This window comes from Saimiri boliviensis, chromosome 14 (assembly GCF_048565385.1).
Source record: "Saimiri boliviensis isolate mSaiBol1 chromosome 14, mSaiBol1.pri, whole genome shotgun sequence".
NCBI lineage: Eukaryota > Metazoa > Chordata > Mammalia > Primates > Cebidae > Saimiri > Saimiri boliviensis.
Genome location: NC_133462.1, coordinates 77,846,318 through 77,868,152, shown reverse-complemented (window position 1 = coordinate 77,868,152; position 21,835 = coordinate 77,846,318). Strand labels below are relative to the sequence as shown.

Genomic DNA, 21,835 nt, shown 5'->3' with positions numbered 1-21,835 from the left:
GCGGCGATGGGGATGCGGGCGCACAGAAACCGCTTTCCTGGTGGCTGGCGAAGGCGCCGTCCTTTTCCCCGGCACAGCAGCCCATGAGGTCTGGAGCAGAGGCCTTGGCTTGCGTCTGTGGGACCCGCTGGCCCTGCCCGCCTCTGCCTCTACCTACCCCGGGCGGGCTCCGGTCTCGGACGGTTGCGGCGGCGCCGGGTGAGTGAATTGCGTTCACCGGGCGTCCCGGGAGCGGGAAGACACCCTGGACGGCAGGGACCCCGGGCCTGCGCCTTGGGGGGTCGGGTCCCGGCCCTCGGTGCCCAGGCTGGAGCCCAGCTCCTGATGGGCGGCGGCCAGGCCGAAGAGGAGGCGTGCTGCTGCCCGGCCGCTGCTGGTGCCGGGCTGCGGCGGGGTCGCAGGCGGGACGGAAAACCGGGCGCTTGAGAAGCACGGCGACCGCAAAAAGGCCAGGGGCAGGCAGCGAAGAGCCGAAAGCCCACGGCACCCGGTGTTCCCCAGGCGGTCTCCCGTCCAGGTACTAACCAGGCCCGACCCTGCTTTGCTTCCGAGATCTGACGAGATCGGGCGCGTCCAGGGCGGCATGGCCGTAGACGCCAGCAGCGGGCCCCTGGCTGCCCCACGAGGCCGGCGCAGCCACGGCCGCCCGACGCCAGGCCTCACTGCCACCGCCTGGCCGCGGGGCTCGGGTCGGAGACCCCCCGAGCCGCTCGCCCGCTGCCGGGCTCGGCCGCTCTCCGGGTCTACCGCCCCAGCTCTGCCCCGACGCGGGGCTCCGCTTTCCTGCGGCCTCCCCACGCCTCCCGATTTCGCTTGTCTTCGTCGTCACGACGGCCGGGCTCCTGATCCCAACACAGGGGCCGAGGGACACCCAGAGGGCCCCGCCGACTCCAACAACGCCACCACCACCGCCGCCGCCGCCACCGCCACCGCCACCGCCACCACGACGAACACAACCCCACCCCTCCCACACACACACACACACACGAGCCCACTGGCACGAGCACCCACGCAGGCCCAGGCACAGGCACGTAGACACAGACAGCTCGAAGGAGAGCCAGCGAGCGAGGGAGGGAACGGTAGAAACGGACACACGCGGAGAGACAGCGATACGGAGAGAGACGGAGAGGACCAGGAGGATGGAGACAGAGACACACAGACAGACCCAAGGGTGGGCCAGAAAGAGCGCAAGGTGGAAGGGGAAGACAAGAAAGAGAGACGCTGAGGGAATCAGAGAGCCAGAGCGCTTGAGCCTTGGAGAGGGAGCACTCTGCCGTGGTGGACCCGGCTCCCTGGAGCAGGCCCGGTAGGGTGCAGGGAGCTTGGGCTGGCCCCGAACAGAGTGGCAGGGCCGCGCGGGTCCGGGAGGACCGACGGAGCCCTGGGACGTGTTTTGCCGCGGCTGGGTTGGTTGCTTGCTTTGGGGGGTGCGTCTCGTAGGGTCCTTCCTCTGTTGGCTTCTCCCCGTCCTCCTGGTGCGGTGGGCCACCCCGGCCCCCACCCCCACCCCCGCCCCCAGATATGTAGCGCGCACCCGTCGGTCTGGCGGGAGGCGTGGCGCCCAGCGTGCCCACGGGGCCCGGGGCCTGGACCTCTCCGGTGCGCTCGGGACTAGAGTTTACACGAAGTGGGTGGCCGCGGGAATCCAAGCGCACGGGGACGATTTTCCCGGCGGCTGGCCAAACGGAAGAAGGAACCCAGGCGTTCTGGAGCGGAGGTCTCGGCTGGCGTCTGTGGCACCCGCTGCCCCCTGGCCGCCCCGGGCTTGGGGCGGCGCCGCGTGGGTCACTTGAACTGCCCGGGCGTCCCGGGAGAAAGAAAGCACCCGACGGGGCAGGGAAGCGGCGCCTGCCTGCGGATTCGGAGGTGGGGGTCGGGTCCCGTCCCTCCCGGCACCGGCGGAAGAGGCGGTAGACGCTGCCAGCAGCCTGGGGGGTGCTGCGATGGCCGATCCACCCGCTCCCACCCTGCCGCCCCCCCCCCTCCCCCCCCCGCGGAGGTCCCAGGCTGCGGCGGGGTCGCGGACGGGCGGAAAGAGGGGGAGCAGAGTCGGGGGCCGCTGGGGAAGCCCAGCGACAAAAGAGGGACAAAAGAAGGCAGGGAGCGGAAGAGCCAAAAGCCTACAGCACCCGGTATTCCCAGGCGGTCTCCCATCCAAGTACTAACCAGGCCCGACCCTGCTTAGCTTCCGAGATCAGACGAGATCGGGCGCGTTCAGGGTGGTATGGCCGTAGACGCTGGCGGTGGCCTTTGGCTGCCCCAAAAGGCGGCCCGCAGCCACGCCCGCCCGACTCCAGGTGTCACCGCGAGCCCTGCCGGCCGGCTGGGACGCTCTTCCACGCTATGCCCTGGCACCGCCGGCCGCCGCGCTGCGCCACGCTGCGCCGCGCCTTCCGTCGGCCTCTCGGAGCCTCCCGTCGTCGCCGGCGGGGACGACAGGGTCTGCGCCGAGCGCTCGGGGTCCCGGGGCTTCCTCCGGGGCCTCCGCCTTGCCGCCGCCGCCGCCGCCGAGGGATACTTTGGGATCCGCCGCCGCCCCTCCGGCAAGGCCCCTCGTGCCCCTGCCACTCAGGAGCCGCCACGGCTGCCCAGGAACCCAGAGGCGGCCCAGCCCCGCGGGTTCTTTTTCTCCCAGCGCACCCACCACGCTCCCTGGTGCGGCTCAGGGGCCGGGGGGCGGGGCGGAGCCCTCGCTGTGTCCCGCGCTGGCGCTAGAGCCGGCAGCCTGACCCCGGGACCAGAGGGGCTGACGCACTCGCCCAAGGAGAGCAGAGGAGAGACGGGCGGAGAGACCGAAAGAAAGGGAGAGAAAGACAGAGAGTGACAGACGACAGCCAGAGCCGCAGAACGGGCGCCAGCTACAGGGGGCAGAACAGAAAGGGAGGGGGGGGGGGTGAGGCAGCTAGAGAGCCACAGCGATAGAGCCTTGGAGAGCCAGCGCTCTGCTCTGACGGACAGGGCCTCTTGGAGCAGGCCGGGGTGGGGTGGAGGCTGCTTGGGCTGGCTCAGGACGGGCTGGCAGGGCCGCCCACGCGGGAGGACCGACGGCGCCCTGACACGCGTTTTTTCTCTTGGCTCGGTTGGGTGCGTTGGCTGCGCCTCTGCTAGGGTCCTTCCTCTGTTGGCTCCTCGCCGTCCACTGGCTGCGGTGGGCCCCGCCATCTGCAGGGAGACAGGGCCCGAGGCCTGCGTCTCTCTCTCCTGCCCTCGAGACTGGGGCTTAGGCGGAGTTGGCGGCGATGGGGATGCGGGCGCACAGAAACCGCTTTCCTGGTGGCTGGCGAAGGCGCCGTCCTTTTCCCCGGCACAGCAGCCCATGAGGTCTGGAGCAGAGGCCTTGGCTTGCGTCTGTGGGACCCGCTGGCCCTGCCCGCCTCTGCCTCTACCTACCCCGGGCGGGCTCCGGTCTCGGACGGTTGCGGCGGCGCCGGGTGAGTGAATTGCGTTCACCGGGCGTCCCGGGAGCGGGAAGACACCCTGGACGGCAGGGACCCCGGGCCTGCGCCTTGGGGGGTCGGGTCCCGGCCCTCGGTGCCCAGGCTGGAGCCCAGCTCCTGATGGGCGGCGGCCAGGCCGAAGAGGAGGCGTGCTGCTGCCCGGCCGCTGCTGGTGCCGGGCTGCGGCGGGGTCGCAGGCGGGACGGAAAACCGGGCGCTTGAGAAGCACGGCGACCGCAAAAAGGCCAGGGGCAGGCAGCGAAGAGCCGAAAGCCCACGGCACCCGGTGTTCCCCAGGCGGTCTCCCGTCCAGGTACTAACCAGGCCCGACCCTGCTTTGCTTCCGAGATCTGACGAGATCGGGCGCGTCCAGGGCGGCATGGCCGTAGACGCCAGCAGCGGGCCCCTGGCTGCCCCACGAGGCCGGCGCAGCCACGGCCGCCCGACGCCAGGCCTCACTGCCACCGCCTGGCCGCGGGGCTCGGGTCGGAGACCCCCCCGAGCCGCTCGCCCGCTGCCGGGCTCGGCCGCTCTCCGGGTCTACCGCCCCAGCTCTGCCCCGACGCGGGGCTCCGCTTTCCTGCGGCCTCCCCACGCCTCCCGATTTCGCTTGTCTTCGTCGTCACGACGGCCGGGCTCCTGATCCCAACACAGGGGCCGAGGGACACCCAGAGGGCCCCGCCGACTCCAACAACGCCACCACCACCGCCGCCGCCGCCACCGCCACCGCCACCGCCACCACGACGAACACAACCCCACCCCTCCCACACACACACACACACACGAGCCCACTGGCACGAGCACCCACGCAGGCCCAGGCACAGGCACGTAGACACAGACAGCTCGAAGGAGAGCCAGCGAGCGAGGGAGGGAACGGTAGAAACGGACACACGCGGAGAGACAGCGATACGGAGAGAGACGGAGAGGACCAGGAGGATGGAGACAGAGACACACAGACAGACCCAAGGGTGGGCCAGAAAGAGCGCAAGGTGGAAGGGGAAGACAAGAAAGAGAGACGCTGAGGGAATCAGAGAGCCAGAGCGCTTGAGCCTTGGAGAGGGAGCACTCTGCCGTGGTGGACCCGGCTCCCTGGAGCAGGCCCGGTAGGGTGCAGGGAGCTTGGGCTGGCCCCGAACAGAGTGGCAGGGCCGCGCGGGTCCGGGAGGACCGACGGAGCCCTGGGACGTGTTTTGCCGCGGCTGGGTTGGTTGCTTGCTTTGGGGGGTGCGTCTCGTAGGGTCCTTCCTCTGTTGGCTTCTCCCCGTCCTCCTGGTGCGGTGGGCCACCCCGGCCCCCACCCCCACCCCCGCCCCCAGATATGTAGCGCGCACCCGTCGGTCTGGCGGGAGGCGTGGCGCCCAGCGTGCCCACGGGGCCCGGGGCCTGGACCTCTCCGGTGCGCTCGGGACTAGAGTTTACACGAAGTGGGTGGCCGCGGGAATCCAAGCGCACGGGGACGATTTTCCCGGCGGCTGGCCAAACGGAAGAAGGAACCCAGGCGTTCTGGAGCGGAGGTCTCGGCTGGCGTCTGTGGCACCCGCTGCCCCCTGGCCGCCCCGGGCTTGGGGCGGCGCCGCGTGGGTCACTTGAACTGCCCGGGCGTCCCGGGAGAAAGAAAGCACCCGACGGGGCAGGGAAGCGGCGCCTGCCTGCGGATTCGGAGGTGGGGGTCGGGTCCCGTCCCTCCCGGCACCGGCGGAAGAGGCGGTAGACGCTGCCAGCAGCCTGGGGGGTGCTGCGATGGCCGATCCACCCGCTCCCACCCTGCCGCCCCCCCCCCTCCCCCCCCGCGGAGGTCCCAGGCTGCGGCGGGGTCGCGGACGGGCGGAAAGAGGGGGAGCAGAGTCGGGGGCCGCTGGGGAAGCCCAGCGACAAAAGAGGGACAAAAGAAGGCAGGGAGCGGAAGAGCCAAAAGCCTACAGCACCCGGTATTCCCAGGCGGTCTCCCATCCAAGTACTAACCAGGCCCGACCCTGCTTAGCTTCCGAGATCAGACGAGATCGGGCGCGTTCAGGGTGGTATGGCCGTAGACGCTGGCGGTGGCCTTTGGCTGCCCCAAAAGGCGGCCCGCAGCCACGCCCGCCCGACTCCAGGCGTCACCGCGAGCCCTGCCGGCCGGCTGGGCCGCTCTTCCACGCTATGCCCTGGCACCGCCGGCCGCCGCGCTGCGCCACGCTGCGCCGCGCCTTCCGTCGGCCTCTCGGAGCCTCCCGTCGTCGCCGGCGGGGACGACAGGGTCTGCGCCGAGCGCTCGGGGTCCCGGGGCTTCCTCCGGGGCCTCCGCCTTGCCGCCGCCGCCGCCGCCGAGGGATACTTTGGGATCCGCCGCCGCCCCTCCGGCAAGGCCCCCTCGTGCCCCTGCCACTCAGAGCCGCCACGGCTGCCCAGGAACCCAGAGGCGGCCCAGCCCCGCGGGTTCTTTTTCTCCCAGCGCACCCACCACGCTCCCTGGTGCGGCTCAGGGGCCGGGGGGCGGGGCGGAGCCCTCGCTGTGTCCCGCGCTGGCGCTAGAGCCGGCAGCCTGACCCCGGGACCAGAGGGGCTGACGCACTCGCCCAAGGAGAGCAGAGGAGAGACGGGCGGAGAGACCGAAAGAAAGGGAGAGAAAGACAGAGAGTGACAGACGACAGCCAGAGCCGCAGAACGGGCGCCAGCTACAGGGGGCAGAACAGAAAGGGAGGGGGGGGGGGTGAGGCAGCTAGAGAGCCACAGCGATAGAGCCTTGGAGAGCCAGCGCTCTGCTCTGACGGACAGGGCCTCTTGGAGCAGGCCGGGGTGGGGTGGAGGCTGCTTGGGCTGGCTCAGGACGGGCTGGCAGGGCCGCCCACGCGGGAGGACCGACGGCGCCCTGACACGCGTTTTTTCTCTTGGCTCGGTTGGGTGCGTTGGCTGCGCCTCTGCTAGGGTCCTTCCTCTGTTGGCTCCTCGCCGTCCACTGGCTGCGGTGGGCCCCGCCATCTGCAGGGAGACAGGGCCCGAGGCCTGCGTCTCTCTCTCCTGCCCTCGAGACTGGGGCTTAGGCGGAGTTGGCGGCGATGGGGATGCGGGCGCACAGAAACCGCTTTCCTGGTGGCTGGCGAAGGCGCCGTCCTTTTCCCCGGCACAGCAGCCCATGAGGTCTGGAGCAGAGGCCTTGGCTTGCGTCTGTGGGACCCGCTGGCCCTGCCCGCCTCTGCCTCTACCTACCCCGGGCGGGCTCCGGTCTCGGACGGTTGCGGCGGCGCCGGGTGAGTGAATTGCGTTCACCGGGCGTCCCGGGAGCGGGAAGACACCCTGGACGGCAGGGACCCCGGGCCTGCGCCTTGGGGGGTCGGGTCCCGGCCCTCGGTGCCCAGGCTGGAGCCCAGCTCCTGATGGGCGGCGGCCAGGCCGAAGAGGAGGCGTGCTGCTGCCCGGCCGCTGCTGGTGCCGGGCTGCGGCGGGGTCGCAGGCGGGACGGAAAACCGGGCGCTTGAGAAGCACGGCGACCGCAAAAAGGCCAGGGGCAGGCAGCGAAGAGCCGAAAGCCCACGGCACCCGGTGTTCCCCAGGCGGTCTCCCGTCCAGGTACTAACCAGGCCCGACCCTGCTTTGCTTCCGAGATCTGACGAGATCGGGCGCGTCCAGGGCGGCATGGCCGTAGACGCCAGCAGCGGGCCCCTGGCTGCCCCACGAGGCCGGCGCAGCCACGGCCGCCCGACGCCAGGCCTCACTGCCACCGCCTGGCCGCGGGGCTCGGGTCGGAGACCCCCCCGAGCCGCTCGCCCGCTGCCGGGCTCGGCCGCTCTCCGGGTCTACCGCCCCAGCTCTGCCCCGACGCGGGGCTCCGCTTTCCTGCGGCCTCCCCACGCCTCCCGATTTCGCTTGTCTTCGTCGTCACGACGGCCGGGCTCCTGATCCCAACACAGGGGCCGAGGGACACCCAGAGGGCCCCGCCGACTCCAACAACGCCACCACCACCGCCGCCGCCGCCACCGCCACCGCCACCGCCACCACGACGAACACAACCCCACCCCTCCCACACACACACACACACGAGCCCACTGGCACGAGCACCCACGCAGGCCCAGGCACAGGCACGTAGACACAGACAGCTCGAAGGAGAGCCAGCGAGCGAGGGAGGGAACGGTAGAAACGGACACACGCGGAGAGACAGCGATACGGAGAGAGACGGAGAGGACCAGGAGGATGGAGACAGAGACACACAGACAGACCCAAGGGTGGGCCAGAAAGAGCGCAAGGTGGAAGGGGAAGACAAGAAAGAGAGACGCTGAGGGAATCAGAGAGCCAGAGCGCTTGAGCCTTGGAGAGGGAGCACTCTGCCGTGGTGGACCCGGCTCCCTGGAGCAGGCCCGGTAGGGTGCAGGGAGCTTGGGCTGGCCCCGAACAGAGTGGCAGGGCCGCGCGGGTCCGGGAGGACCGACGGAGCCCTGGGACGTGTTTTGCCGCGGCTGGGTTGGTTGCTTGCTTTGGGGGGTGCGTCTCGTAGGGTCCTTCCTCTGTTGGCTTCTCCCCGTCCTCCTGGTGCGGTGGGCCACCCCGGCCCCCACCCCCACCCCCGCCCCCAGATATGTAGCGCGCACCCGTCGGTCTGGCGGGAGGCGTGGCGCCCAGCGTGCCCACGGGGCCCGGGGCCTGGACCTCTCCGGTGCGCTCGGGACTAGAGTTTACACGAAGTGGGTGGCCGCGGGAATCCAAGCGCACGGGGACGATTTTCCCGGCGGCTGGCCAAACGGAAGAAGGAACCCAGGCGTTCTGGAGCGGAGGTCTCGGCTGGCGTCTGTGGCACCCGCTGCCCCCTGGCCGCCCCGGGCTTGGGGCGGCGCCGCGTGGGTCACTTGAACTGCCCGGGCGTCCCGGGAGAAAGAAAGCACCCGACGGGGCAGGGAAGCGGCGCCTGCCTGCGGATTCGGAGGTGGGGGTCGGGTCCCGTCCCTCCCGGCACCGGCGGAAGAGGCGGTAGACGCTGCCAGCAGCCTGGGGGGTGCTGCGATGGCCGATCCACCCGCTCCCACCCTGCCGCCCCCCCCCTCCCCCCCCGCGGAGGTCCCAGGCTGCGGCGGGGTCGCGGACGGGCGGAAAGAGGGGGAGCAGAGTCGGGGGCCGCTGGGGAAGCCCAGCGACAAAAGAGGGACAAAAGAAGGCAGGGAGCGGAAGAGCCAAAAGCCTACAGCACCCGGTATTCCCAGGCGGTCTCCCATCCAAGTACTAACCAGGCCCGACCCTGCTTAGCTTCCGAGATCAGACGAGATCGGGCGCGTTCAGGGTGGTATGGCCGTAGACGCTGGCGGTGGCCTTTGGCTGCCCCAAAAGGCGGCCCGCAGCCACGCCCGCCCGACTCCAGGCGTCACCGCGAGCCCTGCCGGCCGGCTGGGCCGCTCTTCCACGCTATGCCCTGGCACCGCCGGCCGCCGCGCTGCGCCACGCTGCGCCGCGCCTTCCGTCGGCCTCTCGGAGCCTCCCGTCGTCGCCGGCGGGGACGACAGGGTCTGCGCCGAGCGCTCGGGGTCCCGGGGCTTCCTCCGGGGCCTCCGCCTTGCCGCCGCCGCCGCCGCCGAGGGATACTTTGGGATCCGCCGCCGCCCCTCCGGCAAGGCCCCCTCGTGCCCCTGCCACTCAGAGCCGCCACGGCTGCCCAGGAACCCAGAGGCGGCCCAGCCCCGCGGGTTCTTTTTCTCCCAGCGCACCCACCACGCTCCCTGGTGCGGCTCAGGGGCCGGGGGGCGGGGCGGAGCCCTCGCTGTGTCCCGCGCTGGCGCTAGAGCCGGCAGCCTGACCCCGGGACCAGAGGGGCTGACGCACTCGCCCAAGGAGAGCAGAGGAGAGACGGGCGGAGAGACCGAAAGAAAGGGAGAGAAAGACAGAGAGTGACAGACGACAGCCAGAGCCGCAGAACGGGCGCCAGCTACAGGGGGCAGAACAGAAAGGGAGGGGGGGGGGGGTGAGGCAGCTAGAGAGCCACAGCGATAGAGCCTTGGAGAGCCAGCGCTCTGCTCTGACGGACAGGGCCTCTTGGAGCAGGCCGGGGTGGGGTGGAGGCTGCTTGGGCTGGCTCAGGACGGGCTGGCAGGGCCGCCCACGCGGGAGGACCGACGGCGCCCTGACACGCGTTTTTTCTCTTGGCTCGGTTGGGTGCGTTGGCTGCGCCTCTGCTAGGGTCCTTCCTCTGTTGGCTCCTCGCCGTCCACTGGCTGCGGTGGGCCCCGCCATCTGCAGGGAGACAGGGCCCGAGGCCTGCGTCTCTCTCTCCTGCCCTCGAGACTGGGGCTTAGGCGGAGTTGGCGGCGATGGGGATGCGGGCGCACAGAAACCGCTTTCCTGGTGGCTGGCGAAGGCGCCGTCCTTTTCCCCGGCACAGCAGCCCATGAGGTCTGGAGCAGAGGCCTTGGCTTGCGTCTGTGGGACCCGCTGGCCCTGCCCGCCTCTGCCTCTACCTACCCCGGGCGGGCTCCGGTCTCGGACGGTTGCGGCGGCGCCGGGTGAGTGAATTGCGTTCACCGGGCGTCCCGGGAGCGGGAAGACACCCTGGACGGCAGGGACCCCGGGCCTGCGCCTTGGGGGGTCGGGTCCCGGCCCTCGGTGCCCAGGCTGGAGCCCAGCTCCTGATGGGCGGCGGCCAGGCCGAAGAGGAGGCGTGCTGCTGCCCGGCCGCTGCTGGTGCCGGGCTGCGGCGGGGTCGCAGGCGGGACGGAAAACCGGGCGCTTGAGAAGCACGGCGACCGCAAAAAGGCCAGGGGCAGGCAGCGAAGAGCCGAAAGCCCACGGCACCCGGTGTTCCCCAGGCGGTCTCCCGTCCAGGTACTAACCAGGCCCGACCCTGCTTTGCTTCCGAGATCTGACGAGATCGGGCGCGTCCAGGGCGGCATGGCCGTAGACGCCAGCAGCGGGCCCCTGGCTGCCCCACGAGGCCGGCGCAGCCACGGCCGCCCGACGCCAGGCCTCACTGCCACCGCCTGGCCGCGGGGCTCGGGTCGGAGACCCCCCCGAGCCGCTCGCCCGCTGCCGGGCTCGGCCGCTCTCCGGGTCTACCGCCCCAGCTCTGCCCCGACGCGGGGCTCCGCTTTCCTGCGGCCTCCCCACGCCTCCCGATTTCGCTTGTCTTCGTCGTCACGACGGCCGGGCTCCTGATCCCAACACAGGGGCCGAGGGACACCCAGAGGGCCCCGCCGACTCCAACAACGCCACCACCACCGCCGCCGCCGCCACCGCCACCGCCACCACGACGAACACAACCCCACCCCTCCCACACACACACACACACACGAGCCCACTGGCACGAGCACCCACGCAGGCCCAGGCACAGGCACGTAGACACAGACAGCTCGAAGGAGAGCCAGCGAGCGAGGCAGGGAACGGTAGAAACGGACACACGCGGAGAGGCAGCGATACGGAGAGAGACGCAGAGGACGAGGAGGATGGAGGACAAGGATGATGGTTCAAACTGCGAACCTCAGGTGATCCTCCCGCCTCAGCCTCCCAAAATGTTGGTGTTTCTGGCATGCGCCACTTCGGCCATCCCTCCATCCCTTTCTTTATGGCAGTTAACAAGGTAGGTAAATTGTCTTCTTTTTAATATTTTGTCTGTTTCCTTGTTGATTTTCTGTCTTCCCACCAAACTCTAACTTCTATGTTTTTATCCTTCTTATTTGCTCTTAATATACTTTCTGGCACAATGTTAGTGCTCAGTAAGTTCTTCTTTTTTTAAGAGACAGGGTGTTGTTATGTCACCCAGTCTGGAGTGTGGTGACTATTTAACTGGCATGCTCCCAACTCACTGCAACCTCAAACTCCTGGGCTCAAACAATCCTCTTGCCTCAGTATCCTAAGAAGCTGGCACTACGGGCATACCATCACATCTGACTAACTGAAAAAAAATTGCTATATATAAAGTCTTGCTATGCTGCCCAGGCTACTCTTGAACTCCTTGACTCAAGGGATCCTCCAGCCTCAGCCTCCCAAAGTGCATGGAAATGATTACACATGCTGGAAATGGCTCAGCTTTGTCCTCAAACAAATGGTTATTGGTTGTAAGCGAACTTATTATATGTTTAGTTCCAAAAGAAAAAATAATAAAATAACTTGTACAAAATGCTGGAGATATATCTTCAAAGATTTTTGTCTACAAATTATGAAGGAAATGAAGACTTCATGTTAATTATAAACCGAGAATTAAAGTAAATAAATGCATTGACAAACATACCAAGTCTTTGGAACTATTGATAAGAATACAGCTTATTACAGATCGTTTCTTTAAGAGACTATATGGGGTTTGATTTTCCTTTGACAACATTTTCAAAAAAGTTGATGGTACAAGACCATTAAAGTCACTATCACTATCTCCTGCTGAAGCCCCAGTCAAATCTTAACCCCACCCCACTTAGTCACTTGCAAAAATCACTTACAATTAAAACCAAGTTCTTAACTGTTGCTCCGGGTAAGAGAGACAATTAGAAATTGAGGAAAGAAAGAAATCACTTTAGAGTAATAAGAAACTGGTCGGGCATGATGGCTCATACCTGTAATCCCAGCGATTTGGGAGGCCCAGGCAGGTGGATCATGAGGTCAAGATTTCAAAACCAGTCTGGCCAACATGATGAAACCTTGTCTCTGGCCAAAAATTAGCTGGGCATGGTGGCAGGCACCTGTAATCCCAGCTACTTGGGAGTTTGAGGCAAGAGAATTGCCTGAACCCTGAAGGTGGAGATTACAGTGAGCCAATATCACACCATTGCACTCAAGCCTGGGCAACAAGAGCGAAACTCTGTCTCAAAAAAAATAAAAATAAAAATAAAAAATAAAAAATAAAAAATTAGCCAGGAGTAGTGTATACCTGTAATCCCAGCTCGGGAGGCTGAGGCAAGAAAATTGCTCAAACCAGGGAGGTGGAGGTTCAAGATTACACCACTGTACTCCAGCTGAGCAAAGGAGTGAGACTCCATCTCAGAAAAAAAAAATTAATAATAAGGAATTAGCACACTCCTGTGGTCCCAGTTACTCAGGAGGCTGAGGTGGTAGGATCGCTTGGGCCAAGGAGGTTGCAGCTACAGTGAGCTATAATCATGCCTGTGAATAGCCCCTGCACTCCAGCCTGGGTGACATAGCAAGACCCTGTCTGAAAAGAATAAGGAGCTTTGAAGGTTATGTGTGTGTGTGTGTGTGTGTGTGTGTGTGTGTGTGTGTGTGTGTGTTTTGAGACACAGTCTCATTTTGTTGCCCAGGCTTGTATGCAATGACCCAATCTCAACTTACTTTCCACCTCCCAAGTTCAAGTGATTCTCCTGCCTCATCCTCCTGAGTAGCTGGAATTACAAGTGCATGCCACCACGTCCAGCTAAATTTTGTATTTTAAGTAGAGACAGGATTTCATCTTGTTGGCCAGGCTGGTCTCTAACTCTGGATTTCAAGTGATCCACCCACCTTGGCCTCCCAAATTGCTGGGATTACAGGTGTGGGCCACCATACTGGCCTATTATTTTTGAGACAGAGTCTTGCTCTGTCACTCAGCCTGTTGTGCAGTGGCACCATCATGGCTCACTGTAGCCTCTGCCTCCCACACTCAGACAATCCTCCAACCTCAGCCTCTCAAGTAGCTGGTACTATAGGTGCACACCACCACACCCAGCTAATTTTTAGGTTTTTTGTTTTTGTTGAGACAAGGTTTCACCATGTTCACCAGGCTGGTCTTGAACTCCTGGGCTCACTCAGTCCTCCCACCTGGACCTCCAAAAGTACTGGGATTGCTGGCATTAGCCACTGTGCCCAGCAAAGGGTTCTTCTTTTAAAAATACATATGGTAGTCTGGGTGTGGTGGCTCATGCCTGTAATCCCAGTGCTTTAGGAGTCTGAGGTGGAGGATCACCTGAGTCCAGGAGTTACAGAACAGTCTAGGCAATATAGTGAGACTTATCTCTACAAAAAAATCTAAGAATTAGTTGGGTGTAGGGACCCATGCCTGAAGCCCCAGCTACTCCAGAGACTTAGGAGGGAGGATTATGTATAGTGACCCATGCCTGCAGTCCCAGCTACTCTAGAGGCTGAGGAGGGAGGATTGCTTGAGCCCAGAAGGTTGAGGTGGTGGGAATCTGAGTTACCAGCTGCAAACTCACTGGTAACAACCCCAGCTGCTTTTACATCAAGTTCCACTCACCCTGGAAGCTGACCAGTAATGGTGCTTAACAGGCTGCCTAGAAGAGTCTCTAGGGTGCTCTCTAGGGGTCAAGAGCTGGTATAACCTCTTAGAGGACAGGAACTTGGTAAAGGTTACTGAATGAATGAATCCAACCAGACTGTCTCAGAATATGACACTCAAGTAGGTATCTAATCTTCCCCATTGTGTAGACAGCATGATCCGCTCTGAAAGCTGGAGAAAGTACCTGGTGGCTTGAAGGTTTCAAAGGTCATCAATCCAGTGGCCTTCTGATTTGAATGGTCTCCCTCCACTGTCTTTCCCCATTCTCTGCTCCATTCAGCTCACTGGGCCATTAGCTCCCCCTCCCTCTAGCATTGATAGCCCCTTGCCCCCAGGGTCCAAGGATGAAACAGATATTGTACTTCCGGTGATACAGTCCAGGAAGGCTCAAGAGGAGATGTCATGTGGTTAAAGCATCCCATGAAAGTGGCTGGGAAATCCTGGTCCTGTTCTACTTCTATGGTGGAAAGTTTACTCCTACATTCACTGAACAAACCAGATTGTTCCTCTCTTGCTTATAAGAAGTCGACAGGTCTGTTCAAATTTATTCTACAAATACTTATTCAGCATTTACCATATTCCAGGTACCATGCTAGGTATTAGTGATATTGCATCTACAGCTTTGGGGGTAGGAGACATTAATTAAATGCATGCACACAGATGTAATTAAACTGACTGTTTGCTATGAGGGAAGAGCATGAGAATTTTTAGAATAGAAGCCTGGAGGATCTGTTATCTACAGGTCTGGGAAGCTTCCCTGAGGAAGTGATGCTGAGCTGCCCATCCAAGGGTCAATAGAGTGAAATGAACAGAGGGGGCGATAAGGAAGAGCATGCTTGGTAGAAGGATCTGTGAAGAAGCAAAGTCCTGAAGGCGAGGAAAGCTCGTGGTGTTTGGAGTGCGGAAAGACCTGGATGCTGATGTGAGAGAGGGTGGGGAGGAAGGGCTCTGGATGAAGGGGTTGCTGGACTCGGCAGGTCGGGACTGTGGTAGGGATTTAAGCTAAACAGATTTAAACAGGCTGCTAAATGGAGAATGGATTGAGGGAGGCGAAAGCATTCAGAGAGGAGGCAGAGGAGTGGTTTTGACTTGGAGAAAGGGAAGTGGATGGATCTAAGGAGCATACTGGATTTGGAATTGAAAGGACTTGATGAAGGATTGGAGGCGGAGGACTCCCAGGATTCTGGCTTGCACACGTCTCTCTTTCCCACTTACAACAAATGACCCTTTACAGTCACGTCCTGTTGTGATGACCTGCTTTTTGCCAGCTAAAACTAACTGTTTTTCTCAGGATAAAAGCTGTTCAGGCTTTATGTTAGCTTCTTGAGCAGGAGAGACTCCATCTTAGCTTCTTCATTTTAGCTATTTTCCCACCATTAAGTATGTAACTATAATATGTAGCTGGGGCAGGCTGACATTGGGCACCTCCAGGAATGCGTTTGTTGATAATAGGCCGAGTTAAGGGGTACCAGCACAGCCTGGGAATGCAGGTGCTGTCCAGCGCACAGACCCCCCATTATCTATAAGTTGTATGTCTTTCATGATGGCTTTACCCCTCTGACACTGTTTTATTTCTCATGTACTAGTTTATCTTTTAACATTTTGCTTACTCTGCTTTTGTGAAAAATTTGCTTCAGCTAGGTTACCCCTCCCTTTTAAAACTAGGATATAAAAGACCACCTAACTTTTTCTTAGGGGCCGAGAGAATTTTGGGCGTTAGCCACCTCTCAGTCGCCCGCATAATAAAGGACTCATAATTCAATCTAGAGTGTGGCGCATTCCTTGACTCCCTCGGGTACAACACCGTCCCCAGTGTAGCCTCATTAAGGTCGGGGACGTTGTCTTGTCCTCTCCGTTCTAGGTGCACAGTCAATGGATCCATCCTCGGTGCCGCCTGGACGGCTGCTCTCCTCCGCCCCGGGGAAGGCCTGCAGGTCCCAGGTCGCTCGCGAGGTGGCAGAGCAGGAAAACCAGCTGTGCACTTTTCCCGCGGCCTGAACCGCGCCTCCTGCCGCCGGCAGCTTTGACTCTCTAGGGGAATTTTTCCCCCATTTCAAATTCCCAGGAAACAGCTCTTTCCACAGCCTTTCGGAACTGCTTCAGTGGAGGGTGTGACGGGACCAGGGAACTTCTCTTGGGGGCCGCGGCCTGAACGGATTCAGTCATTTTGCAGCGAGGGCCTCTTTCTTTTCGGCTGCGACAGTTCTGCAGGAGCTTTCGTGTCGTGTGGCCGGCCTTTCGCAGGGCTTGCTTCGGAGCCGACAGGACCAGCAGGGCATCTCTCCTAGCACAGGGCTGCAGCCCAGGCACCAAAGACCGAGAGAGCCTAAGGGAGCCCTTCCCAGTTACGTCCGGGGGAGGCTGGGGAGAGCCCAGAGAACGCCTCACCCAGAGCCGAAAACACGGGTTTAGACCTGGGAAAGCTGGGTTAGAACACGAGAAAGAGATGGGCATGGCCAGGGAGCGAGAGGCTGGTTCTAAAAGGCCAGGAGCAACAGGCTCAAAATACCCTTGCAGGATGTAGGTGAAAGACTGAGATTTACGGGCTGGACACGGTCACTCACACCTGTAATCCTAGCACTTTGGGAGGCTGAGGTGAGAGGATCACTTGAAATCAGGAGTTCGAGTCCAGCCTGGCCAACGTGGTGAAACCTCCTTTCTACTAAAAATACAAAAATTAGCCAGGTGTGGTGGCCGAGCACCTGTTACATCAGCTACTCGGGAGGCTGAGGTAGGAGAATCGCTTGAACCTGGGAGGCACAGGTTGCAGTGAGCCGAGATCGCACCACTGCACCCCAGCCTGGGTGACAGAGTGAGATGCTCTAAAAAAAAAAAAAACCAAAAAAAAAAACTGGGATTTAGCAAGGAAATACAGCTCTCCGCATGAGGAAAGTGAGGAAAGAACAAAACAAAGACTGGGGACAAATGAATAGAACAAGGACCTAGTGAGGAACACAGAAAGCTGAAGGGCACTTAAAGGGACACATTGCCATGAGAAGTGGAAATCAGAATCCAGAGCTATCTCACCTAATGTCAGTGACATGGTTTGGCTGTGTCCCCACCCGTATCTCATCTTGAATACTAGCTCCCATAATTCCCACATGTTGTGGGAAGGACCAGCCGGACATAAGCAAGTCATGGGGGTGGGTCTTTCCCATGCTATTCTCATGATAGTGACTAAGTCTCACAAGATCTGATGGTTTTATAAAGGGGGGTTTCCCTGCAGAAGCTCTCTTCTTTTGTCTGCCACCATGTGAGACCTACCTTTCATCTTCCCCTATGATTGTGAAGCTTCCCCAGCCACGTGGAACTGTGAGAAAGATTAATGCTCTTTCTTTGGTAAATCGCCCAGTCTCTTTTCTTCCTCACCCCTCCACTCCTGCTTCTACTCCTACTTTCTGGCCTCTTGCTCATTAGACAGTAGGAAGCACTAGTGGTTCCCAGTTTCAGGAACGTCAGTACACTGACCTCATGTATATCTCCCTCAACCTCTGTCTCATACCAGAAGTGCCATAATTTAATTTCATGGTTGTATCTAGGTTTATGATCATTATTTTAGCATAAATTACATATTTGATTAATATTATTGTTTTCTTTTTCTTTTTTTGGGGGGGACAGGGTCTCACTCTGTCACCCAGGCTGGAGTGCAATGGCACGATCTTGGCTCACTGCAACCTCCACCTCCCAAGTTCAAGTGATTCTCCTGCCTCAGCCTCCTGAGTAGCTGGGATTACAGGCACGTGCCACCGTGCCCAGCTGATTTTTTGTATTTTTAGTAGAGACGGGGTTTCAACATTTTGGCCAGGCTGGTCTCGAACTCCTGACCTTGTGATCCACCCGCCTCGGCCTCCCAAATTGCTGGGATTACAGGCGTGAGCCACCGTGCCCAGCTATTGTTTTATTTTTCAACAAACATGCGATGAGGATCTACTTGGTGAATGCCCATCCATCATTTAATTCCATCACACATACTCTGGGAGGATAATACATTTACCTGTTATCAGTCATTTCCTCCTTAATTTTGATCCCTGGTTTCCATGGGTCACCTCTAACTGGTCTTCTGTAATAGATCCATACTTTAGTGCCCTGGTCAGGACTGCCTGATAGTATCTGTTCTCTGAGTCTATTGGCAGACATTACCTGGCCTTGTCCTTGACCACTCCTTACCTTGTACTTCAAGTACTCCGGCCGCCTTGCATAGCCTGCAGTTGTCTGATGCATCATTCTGTATCACACACCTGCATCTTTGCTTGTTGCCCCCATTGCTTGAGATATTTCTTGACCTGTTGTACTAGTCAGGATTCCCCAAAGAAGCAGAACGTGTAGTGTGGGGTGGGGTGGGGTTGGGGGGGGAGTGTTTGTATTTGTTGAGACAAGGTCTTGCTCTCTCACTCAGGCTAGAGTGCAGTGGCACACTGGTGTGATCTCGACTCACTGCAACCTCCACCTCCTGGGCTCAAGTGATCCCCCACCTAAGCCTCCTGAGTAACTGGGACTACAAGCATGTGCCACCATGCCTGGCTACTTTTTGTTTTGTTTTGTTTTTGTGGATGGAGATGAAGCTTTGCCATTTGCCCAGATTGGTCTTGAACTCCTAGGCTCCTGCAATCTACCCACCTTGGCCTCCCAAAGTGCAGTATTATAGGTGTGAGCCACTGACCCAGCACTGTATTTTTTTTTAATTATAGGAATTGCCTCATGCTGTTTACAAGCTGGGGAACCAGGAAAGCTGGTGGTGTAGTTCAATCTGAGTCCAAAGACCTGAGAACCAGGAAGGCCAATGTCCAAGGGCAGGAGAATATGGCTGTCTGAGCTCAAATAGAGAAAGCAAATTTGCCCTCTTTCCATCCTTCTGTTCTATTGAGGCCATCAAGGGATGATGGCCACCTACATGGATGAGGGCAGACTTTCTTTACTCAGTCTACTGATGAGTTCATCTCTTTCAGAAACATCCTCACAGACACATCGGAAACTGATAATGTTTTGTTAGTTATCTGCACATCCAATGGACACATTAAACTACCATCACAAATTCACTCCTTGTCGATTTGACACCCATATGCATTGCATCTCCTTAAACCATACTTAATCCTCAAATAAAGACAATAACAAGATCATAATTCTGACTAACATGACATATCTATCTCGTACCAATTCCTTCCCCAGAAGAGGAGATAAACCTCTTGAGTGATGTTTACTGTTCTCCAGATAAATACAATGATGTAAAATGAACTTAAATACAGATATAAAGTCAATATCTTATATTACATAATAAAGGAATAAGAGAAGAAAGAAAATGAAGATATTTGCCTAAAATATGTGTACATATAACAAACATATAACAAATCGAAGAGGTTATACTCATGTCAGTTACAGTTCTCATTTCCGTAACTGGTCATGTGGTCTTACTTGGTATTGATCACTACCTTCTTCTACTACCCATTCTGTATTCCATTTGCCTTCAGCAAGCACCTCAGCCAGTCAAGGTTTGTTACCTGGTGGGGTGACACAAACCATCATTACTGAAGTATCTGGGTCATTCGTAGTCCTGCCTGGATTGTACTGTTGTAGTTTTCCATTGCCCTTAATCACGGGGTGTGGTAATACTAAGAGATGCCCTAAGAGATCTCCTGTACTCCAGACATACTCTTCCTTACCTCCATTGTGGAGTGGAGGTCCAATTTCCCCTCTGGAAGTTTCAATCAGTCACCCCAACCAACACAGTAACTCTCTTCTTAGCCTATTGACTCAGAGGCATAAAGAGCCCAAAGAGGCTGGGTGGCAGTCTTAGCTTCCAGTTGAATGGAGTCATTGTTGTGTCTCTTAGTGGAAGCATTCCTCCCTCCAGAACTAAGACCTCTGGGCCAGCAGAGCATAAAATTGCAGGAACAGGAAGCAAAAATTTTGCTAGTGGGTCACTAGGGGTAATGATGACTGGTGCCATTTCTATTTCCACCCCTTGATTCCTGGACCCTTGAATATTGGCCCTCAGAGAAACAGCACCATATATTGAATGCTGCTTCAGAGCACATATAGCCTCCTGAATAGCCTTGCCCTGGCATCACAAGGCATTACCACCTAGCTGGAGTGATAACTGAGACTTCAAAAGACCATTCCAGATGCTTCAGGATGGTGGGGAATGTGATAAGACCAGTGAATTCCATGAGCACGGGTTCATTGCCAAACTTCTTTTGCTGCGAATTGAGTTTCTTGATCAGAAACAATGCTGTATAGAATACCACGATGGTGGATAAGGCATTCTGTAAGTCCACAGATGGTAGTTTTGGCAACACATTGCATGCAAAGAAAACAAATCCATATCCAAAGTACGCGTCTCTTCTAGTGAGGACGAAACACTGCTCCTTCCATAGTAGAAGTGGTCCAGTAGTAATCAATTTGTCACTAGGTAGCTGACTGACCTGTTTTCTTCTTTCTTTCTTTTTTTTTTTTTTTTTTTTTGAGATGAGTTTCATTCCATCACTCAGGCTGGAGTAAAGTAGTGTGATTATGGCTCACTGCAACTTCTGCATCCTGGGTTCAAGTGATCCTCTCACTTCAGCCTCCCAAGTAGCTGGGACCACAGGCATGTGCCACCATGCCCAGCTAATTTTTTGTATACTTGGTCAGGATAGGGTTTTGCCATGTTGGCCAGGCTGGTCTCGAACTCCTGGCCTCAAGTGATCTACCTGCCTCGGCCTCCCAAAGTGCTGGGATTATAGACATGAGCCACCATGTCCAGTGTGCTTGATCTATTTTCACCCAACCAATTCCTAGTCATTTGTTAGGACTCAAGTTAGTTGTCATCACCACCAGGAAGCCTTCCCTGACTACCTAGATAGGTACAGTATGTGCCATACTCTGTGCTAGCCACTGGGGGATCCAAAGATAAATAAGTCACAGTCCAGAGCCTAGAAGTGCCCCCAGTCTAGAGCCTAGAAGTGCCCCCAGAGGAGAGGGAGGTGTGGTAAGCGCTATGATGGAGTATGCACGGGTGCATGGGAACACTGAGGAAGGGCTCCCAGCCCAGCTGGAGTGAAGAAGGGACCCAGAGGAGGTGACACATCAGTTGAATTAGGCAAGGGAGGGAACGGAGGAAGCGGGGAGAATGTTCCAGACCAAGAATTCCTGCTGAGAGCAATTGTAACACATCTCGGCAGCTGCAAGTCGTTCAACATGAGCTAAGCAGAAAAGGAGGAAGCAATAAGAGATAAATGCCCTCAATAAAGGTCATTTCACAAATGACCTTCCACAGGAGTCCTTGCCTCTCTCATTTATTCTGACCAATGCAAATTATCATTTAAAATAGATGTGATCCCACCTTCCCCCATTTACAGTCTTTTGGGGGGCTTCCTAATGCCTTCAGGATAAAGCCCAAAATCTTGGGTATGTCTTTATTGACAGCATGAGAATGGATTAATACAATGGGTATGGAGTTTCTGTGCTGCGATATGAAAAGTTCTGGAGCTGGATGGCGGCACTGGTTATACGACAAAATGAGTGTACTTAATGCCATTGAATGCTACATTTAAACAGGGTTGTGATTTTTAAAAACCAGAAAATGGTTATGATGGTACCTTAGTCCATTTTCCATTGCTTATAACAAAATACCCCAAACTGGGTAAATTATAAAATGAAACTTATTTCTTACAGTTTTGGAGGCTGGGAAGTCCAAGGTTGAGGGGACAAATCTAGTGAGAGCTTTTCTGCGGGTGGGGACTCTGCAGAGTCCTCAGGTGGTGCAGGGCAGCACATGGCAAGGGGGCCGAGTGTGCTAGTTCAGATCCCTCTTCCTCCCCTTTAAGCCACTCATCTCTGACCCTCTGGTTCCTGTTCCCATTGGATCTGAACGCTGGTCTTGGTGGTTGTAAAAGGAGGCTGAGTAACACTGAAGGTGGCCTCGCAGTGTTGTAGTCTGGCATATCGTTTCCACAATGGTTCAAAATCATCATAATAAGCCACAGTTCCATTCCTGTGATAACCCATTAATCCATGAATACATAAATCCATTCATGAGAGCAGAGCCCCCTTGACCTCTTAAAGGCCCACCTCTCAATCCTGCCATACTGGGGATTAAACTCTCACATGAATTTTGGGGGGACAAATAGTCAAACCATAGCAGATGGTAAACTTCATATTCTGTGTATTTTACCACAATTTATTTAAAAAGCCATTAGAGCCACAGATCATGATTTGGGAATCTTTAGACTGTAAAGGTGACAACTGAAGTCAT

At 58.4% G+C, this 21,835-nt stretch overlaps 8 non-coding genes across 8 annotated transcripts; 1 reads left to right on the top strand and 7 right to left on the bottom strand.

The window, feature by feature from the left end:
- Window positions 1-475: 475 nt before the first annotated feature.
- LOC120362085 (5S ribosomal RNA) lies at window positions 476-595 on the bottom strand. Its single transcript, XR_005578087.1, has one exon. It is a non-coding gene; the product is annotated as a 5S ribosomal RNA (ribosomal RNA).
- Window positions 596-2,117: 1,522 nt separating this feature from the next.
- Window positions 2,118-2,236, bottom strand: LOC141581357 (5S ribosomal RNA). Its single transcript, XR_012513949.1, has one exon. It is a non-coding gene; the product is annotated as a 5S ribosomal RNA (ribosomal RNA).
- A 1,472-nt stretch (window positions 2,237-3,708) lies between these two features.
- Window positions 3,709-3,828, bottom strand: LOC141581384 (5S ribosomal RNA). Its single transcript, XR_012513975.1, has one exon. It is a non-coding gene; the product is annotated as a 5S ribosomal RNA (ribosomal RNA).
- A 1,522-nt stretch (window positions 3,829-5,350) lies between these two features.
- On the bottom strand, window positions 5,351-5,469 carry LOC120362092 (5S ribosomal RNA). Its single transcript, XR_005578092.1, has one exon. It is a non-coding gene; the product is annotated as a 5S ribosomal RNA (ribosomal RNA).
- Window positions 5,470-6,941: 1,472 nt separating this feature from the next.
- LOC141581383 (5S ribosomal RNA) lies at window positions 6,942-7,061 on the bottom strand. The gene has a single exon (XR_012513974.1). It is a non-coding gene; the product is annotated as a 5S ribosomal RNA (ribosomal RNA).
- Window positions 7,062-8,580: 1,519 nt separating this feature from the next.
- LOC120362083 (5S ribosomal RNA) lies at window positions 8,581-8,699 on the bottom strand. The gene has a single exon (XR_005578085.1). It is a non-coding gene; the product is annotated as a 5S ribosomal RNA (ribosomal RNA).
- Window positions 8,700-10,172: 1,473 nt separating this feature from the next.
- On the bottom strand, window positions 10,173-10,292 carry LOC120362125 (5S ribosomal RNA). The gene has a single exon (XR_005578119.1). It is a non-coding gene; the product is annotated as a 5S ribosomal RNA (ribosomal RNA).
- An 11,128-nt stretch (window positions 10,293-21,420) lies between these two features.
- Window positions 21,421-21,547, top strand: LOC120362120 (small nucleolar RNA SNORA61). The gene has a single exon (XR_005578114.1). It is a non-coding gene; the product is annotated as a small nucleolar RNA SNORA61 (small nucleolar RNA).
- The last annotated feature ends 288 nt before the right edge of the window (window positions 21,548-21,835 follow it).